This window comes from Sardina pilchardus, chromosome 17 (genome assembly GCF_963854185.1).
Source record: "Sardina pilchardus chromosome 17, fSarPil1.1, whole genome shotgun sequence".
Lineage (NCBI taxonomy): Eukaryota > Metazoa > Chordata > Actinopteri > Clupeiformes > Clupeidae > Sardina > Sardina pilchardus.
Genome location: NC_085010.1, coordinates 32,468,341 through 32,475,840, shown reverse-complemented (window position 1 = coordinate 32,475,840; position 7,500 = coordinate 32,468,341). Strand labels below are relative to the sequence as shown.

Sequence of the window (7,500 nt, the reverse complement as noted above, 5' to 3'; positions counted from 1 at the left end):
TTGTCTCAGCCTGGCCACAGCAGTCTGAATCGGAGTCTGAGTGGAGACATGCCGGTGTGTGTGTGTGTGTGTGTGTGTGTGTGTGTGTGTGTGTGTGTGTGTGTGTGTGTGTGTGCGCGCGCCTGGCTACAGTATCTGAGTGGAGACGTGTCTGTGTGTGTGTGTGTGTGTGTGTGTGTGTGCGCGCGCCTGGCTACAGTATCTGAGTGGAGACATGCCTGTGTGTGTGTGTGTGTGCGTGCGCGGCTAGCTACAGTATCTGAGTGGAGTGAATGGATGAGAGAGGTGGGACTGAACGATCATGAGAACTGGAAAGGACTCGACAAGCCAGACAGGCAGGTTCTTCAGGTAGCCCACACACACACACACACACACACACACACACACACACACACACACACACACACACACACACACACACACACACACACACACACACACACACACACACACACACACACACACACACACACACACACACACACACACACACACACACACACACACACACACACACACACACACACACACACACACACACACACGCGCGCATATTCACACCTTTCCTGTTTCATCCCTTGTTCACAGACTAATTAAATAGTACGTACGTGGAAAAAAAATAATTAAAAAAGAAGCTCTACTGACTACTTCCATCAAAAACACACACACACACACACACACACACTTGTTAGAACGCTTCAGTCACCACCAGGGTGGGAATTATACCAAGGCCATGAGGCCATGGCCGCCGTTGCCCTACACTTTGGCCTTGATGCCCCCTGAAAAAAAACCCATCTTAAGGCCACAGTGGCCTTTATGCCCCTGACTTAGGTGTCAAATACGGAATCGTCCCGTGCAGAATGTGCAGAAACCTGTCTGAAAACGGCTTATGATGCTTTCATGAGGGAAACATCCCAAAACAATGGCACTCATATTTGCTGTTGTTTTCAGAAGTATCTCATGCAAACATGCAAAAGAATGAACTATTGTAATTATATAGCCTATCTTACATTAGTAAAGCACACCCCTGATGTGCATAGTTTTCACAAACTTTTTGTAAATAATTTTGGCACAAACATTGACTGCTTTGAAGTGAAAGTGCATGTCTAACAATATAGCATAATACTAATTGTGATATGATAATCATAATGATGATTTGATGGGGGGTGGGGTGAGGTATGTGTAGATGGGCCCTATGACCCCAAAGTCTGCCATGATTGGGCCTCAATTTAAAGAAGTTTGAGGCTGTGTTAGTGTTTCTCAAAGCCTACAGCGGCTAGCGGGTCTATGTATTTGTGTCGAGATAACCCTGAAATGTAAAACCATCGAATTTTACTCAGTGGCCTTTGTGCCCTATCATGTGGCCTTGGTGCCCCTAAAAAAAAAAGAAGGTGAAGGCCAAATGGCCTTGCCCCTAAAATTACGAAATTCCCACCCTGGTCACCACTACTAACTACTGCATCTCTACAGGCCCAGCTTACTACACCAGAGCCACCACTGGAGAGAGGGAGAGAGAGAGAGAGGGATAGAGAGAGAGAGGGATAGAGAGATGGAGGAAGAGAGGGAGAGAGAGAAAGAGAGAGAGAAAGACAAACAAAAGGCCATCTTGGCGCCGTGGAGGGGTGTGCTGGCCTTGTGACCGACGGCTGGACAGAGGGGACCCCACCCCCTACACACACACACACACACACACACACACACACACACACACACACACACACACACACACACACACACACACACACACACACACACACACACACACACACACACACACACACACACACACACACACACACACACACACACACACACACACACACACACACACACACACACACACACAGGGCTCTTTGTGTGAAGGCTCTCATCATGAGGTCTGGCAGCAGTCTCGCCTCTCGTGCTGCATCAGACGGGTACCAGGGTCACGAGGGAGGACTGCCACCTCTCACACACACACACACACACACACACACACACACACACACGTTCTCTTTCTCACACACACGCGTTCTCTCTCTCTCTCACACACACACACACACACACACGTTCTCTCTCTCTCACACACACACGTTCTCTCTCTCTCACACACACGCGTTCTCTCTCTTACACACACACACACGAGGGAGGACTGCCACCTTACACACACACACACACACACACACACACACACGGGAGGACTGCACCTCACACACACACACACACACACACACACACACACGGGAGGACTGCACCTCACACACACACACACACACACACACACACACACACACACACACGGGAGGACTGCACCTCTCACACACACACACACACACACACACACACACACGGGAGGACTGCACCTCACACACACACACACACACACACACACACACACACACACACACACACACACACACACACACACACACACACACACACACACACACACGTACACACGTACACACACACACACACACACACACACACACACACACACACACACACACACACACACGGGAGGACTGCACCTCTCACACACACACACACACACACACACACACACACACACACACATTCTCTCTCTCACACACACACGTTCTCTCTCTCACACACACACACGTTCTCTCTCTCACACACACACACAAAGAAAAGCATGTTCACTCACACTCACAGAAACACGTTCACATATACACAGAGAAACATGTTCTTTCTCTCTCTCACACACACACAGAGAAACACATTCATATATACATTCATTTTCACATGCACACACACACTTTCACTCTCACATTCATCCACACACACACTGGAATGTACGTAACAATACGCACACACACACACACACGTGCGCATAGACACACAGACAGGAACACGTTCACATACGCACGCGCATGCATGCATTCATTCATTTACACACGCACAGACACACACTTTCAGTCTCACACACACACAGGAATGGATGTAACAGCACACACACACACACACACACACACACAGACTGGAATGGATGTAACCGTACACACACACACACACACACACACACACCATTGCCAAGAGCAGGAGTCAGGCACTTGTGACATTAATGTGTCCTTCACACACACACACCCCTCACTCAGTCATGCTTCAGATGCGCGCACACACACACACACACACACACACACACACACACACATTCACACTTCACACACACACATACTCATGCATTCACACACACACACTCAGGGCTCAAAATTAGCACCAGCCACCAGCCAAATGCTGGTATATTTTGAAGTTGGCTGGTAGATTTCAGACAGAAAATACATATTTCCTATTGAATGGCTGGTGGACTTCACCAGTTCATCTGTCTCTGGCTGGTAGATATTCACATTTCAAAAAGTTAATTTTGACCCCTCATGCATTCACACTTCACACTTCACACACACACACACACACACACACACACACACACACTCATGCATTCACACTTCACGGCACACACACACATACTCATACTCATGCATTCACACACACACACACACACACACTCATGCATTCACACTTCACGGCACACAAATCACAAACTGATGATATCTTACACCTCCAATAAAACTGCACGTGGACTCACTCACACACACACACACACACACACACACACACAGAACTCCACACAATGACAACACACTCATACATTCACAGCTCACAAATCACAAACTGATGATATTTACACATTCTTACACCCCAATAAAACTGTGTGTGCGCGCGCACACACACACACACACACACACACACACACACACACACCCCACCCCAGTGTGAAGAAACCAAGGGCAAACAGGAGACCCATTACCAGGGGGCCCAATCAACTGTGATGGCCTGAGTAAGTGCTGACGCGTACACACACACACACACACACACACACAGTCCACCTACAACACTGTACCATAACACACACACACACACACTCCTACACTCTAACCGGTAGTAACCAGTCATCTCTCTTCCCACTGCCAGTCATCTATCACAAACATACACAACACACTCACACCCCTCACGACAACACACAGACATACACACCTCACTACAACACACACACACACACACACACACACTCCTCACCGCAACACACACCCTGGCCTAAACCCACTGCTGCTGACTGATGCTGAGGCTGTACAGTCACTGTTGTTCCCAGTCATATCAATACATGGAGATGAATGACCAACAACCACACAGAAAAAACATAATGTCCTAAAACACACACACACACACACACACAGAAAAACCATCATGTCCTAAAACACACACACACACACACACACAGAAAACCCATCATGTCCTAAAACACAAACACACGCACACACACAGAAAAAACATCATGTCCTAAAACACACACACACGCACACACACACAGAAAAAACATCATGTCCTAAAACACACACACACACACATAGAAAAAAACATGATGTCCTGAAACACACACACAGAAAAAATTTGATGTCCTACAAACACACACACACACACACACACACACACACACACACACACCCATGATGTCCTACAAACACACACACACACACACACACCCATGATGTCCTCAGGGGGCCTTGGAGCCGCAAGTGCATGGTGGCAGTACAGGTTCCGTGGGGAACCAGTGGCAGTACAGGTTCCGTGGGGAACCAGTGGCAGTACAGGTTCCGTGGGGAACCCAGTGGCAGTATGAGGTTCCGTGGGGAACCAGTGGTCTGACACTTGTGCACGGTACCCAGTGTTCACGGTACCCAGTGTTATTGCAGACTCCTGCTCGGTTCTTTTATTCTGAATAAGAGTGAACTTTTCCCCAAAAGCAGATTGATGGGACTCGCTGGACTCCTTGGTTCACTGAGGCTCTCTCTGCGAGGATACTAAGAAACATTCCTACATTTCCCTCAAATTTGCCAAATTATGCATCTGATCTAATCGGTGCCAAGACTCCCGGTGAGAATGATGTTTTTCTTTAGTCGCACACACACACACCGGGACCATGGGCCCGTTAACGTCACTCTCACTAGACCGGCTGTGCTCGAGCTAAGACGCTTACCTGCGGGTCAAGTCTGATCAGCGCACGGACTATTTATAAATGCGCGCGTATGCGCGTACAGTACGTTGCACAAGCGCACCTGCCATAATCTTTCCGCGAGACTGTGCCTCCGAGTCCGTCACGTGGAGAGTGGGCGAGGGGTTGCATGCGCCACGCTGGACAGATGCCCGCGAGAATACAGCAGCCTGACGCACAAAATTCCACAACTCCAAATTCTTTGGTGATGAACAACGTTCACGGACAGGTCTAGGACACGTCACGATGACCCCACGTCTACGCACGATGACGCTCCAACTCCGAACGGGAGAAACTATTTCTGGTTGACAGAACGAAACGATACCGAGGACTAATACATGGTCATGGAACGCACGGCCATCAATCATCAGACAATTATTGCACTAATGTTGCACCGCCTCTCTCTCTCTCACACACACACACACACACACACACACACACACACACACACACACACACACACACACACACGACATCGATATCACGTGCGGTAAAATACTTGGAACATCTGGTAAAGTCGTTATGGTGTTTCATATCATTCAACTCGTGGTTAACAAATCCCATATTATGTAGAAATATAATGTAACAGTTAAATGAAGGCCAAAGCCACAGCCAACTCTTCGGGGACGGAGGCCTCGACGTCAAAGTTGGAAACTTTTCTTTTCCCAGCTAAATCCACTTCTGCTACAAGTAATGAGCACATAAGCAGAAAGCAGTACAAAATGCCCCGAGCCAGCGAGGCTGATGGGAGTGTGTGTGACTGTACAGCAGCCTGCGAGAACAGAAGCGACGTTCAGCACAGACCTCAGACAAAGAAAGTCAAACTCAGTGGATTCTCACGTTCGCCTGCTGACACTTTAAATTCCACAAAATATATATCCGAGCGCCCGACCACAGCGGCGTAAAGCAGCCAGCTTGTCATCTGTCCGACTGTTAACGTTAGCTCGCAAATCAAACACATTAACAACTTTAAACTCTGCCTGCTTAATACTGAAAATATGGTTTGTTTACAAGCTAACAAGCTAGCAGGCTAATGTTAGCTGTTTGGACGGCTAATGTTTCTGCCACAGCTCAACATCTTACCGATCAAGGTTAACCTAGTGTAGCTTCCAATGGTTTAGAAGCGAACTGTCAATTATCCAAGATAGCTCATGGCAATTGATGTAAGACATAAGAGCAAGCTATGAAAATAACGAAAATGATTACAGACAAGATACATTTCAGAAATATGATCGAGGCTTGCCTTCAAACAGCTGTCAAAGCAAAGCAGGCAGTAACACAACAACAAGCCAACAAACAATCTCGCAAGCTAACCAGAGTACACTTACCTCAACGGCTAGGAAAAAAGATCTGTCTAAAACTAGCAAACCAAATCAGTTTAGAGTTAGACAAGAAGGCTTTGCAGTTAACTGTGCTAACATCAGGCAGCTAATCTACCAGCCATACCCATAAGGGTAACATGTTTAACGCTACTGACGTGAACGCTAATAGTATGGTCTTTCACTGGCTTGGATGCTAACGTTACTTAGGTTAGCTGTCATTCAGTAGGCTAATGACACGAAGCACTGTGGTCGGTGTTGATGTTTTTTTACCTGTGTAAAAGAGCTGCCAGCGACTGTCAGAGATAGCTTGTTACCAGATAGTTGGCAGGAGTCTGATTGTGCGACTCGGAGATGTTTCAACGCGATTTCCAGCACTGACTTGCTTCGACTTGATTCCTCCGTGTAATAAACACTTTTATGTGACGCCCCTCGCGTGAGGGCCGGGTAGCCAATCAGACGGCGTAAAATCGAACAGGTGGTCAACGGCTGTGGATCGGGAAGAGCGATCAGGGAGCAGGTCCGACGGGACTTGTAGTTTCTGTGTGTTGTTTTTGTAAAGTTGTCATTTGCAGTTCAAATAAGATAGTATGCGCCCCGTACGTAAAGAGGCAACTCGCACCAGCTGGATAGAATCCGTTCCGCACGCAACGTTCACATAGCTCGCCTTATGATAAATACCGGCGTAACCTACATTTTGTCTGCAATGTTGTACAACATTCTGCGTTGTTTTGTTCAGACAAATTATATTTCTTTGTCCCTTGACCCTTGTCCATTCATACATTGCTATGGGATGTAAAACCAGTTGCTCTGTGAGGAATGTAGCCTATTGTTGTCTATATGTTGTTGTTATTTATTGCTGTCTATGTTGGCATAGGCCTATGTTGGTATTGTTGTCTATAGGCTATGTTTTTATTTATTGTTGTCTATATGTTGTTGTTGTTGTTATTTATTGTTGTCTATATATTTTTGTTATTCATTGTTGTCATTATGTTGTTGTTATATATTGTTTTCTATATATTGTTGTTATTTAATGCTGTCTATATGTTGGTATTAGTATTGTTGTCTATATGTTGTTATTTAAAGCTGTCTATTAAGGTGTTGCATCTACGAACGTCATAAATTAATGCA

General features: G+C 46.6%; 1 protein-coding gene across 1 annotated transcript in view; it reads right to left on the bottom strand.

The window, feature by feature from the left end:
* The window catches only part of adipor2 (adiponectin receptor 2), a 26,351-nt gene extending 19,578 nt beyond the window's left edge, over positions 1–6,773 (bottom strand). The window contains exon 1 of the mRNA XM_062518543.1: positions 6,643–6,773. The gene's annotated coding sequence lies outside the window, so the exon portion shown is untranslated. The remainder of the gene's footprint in view (positions 1–6,642) is intronic.
* Positions 6,774–7,500: the final 727 nt, after the last annotated feature.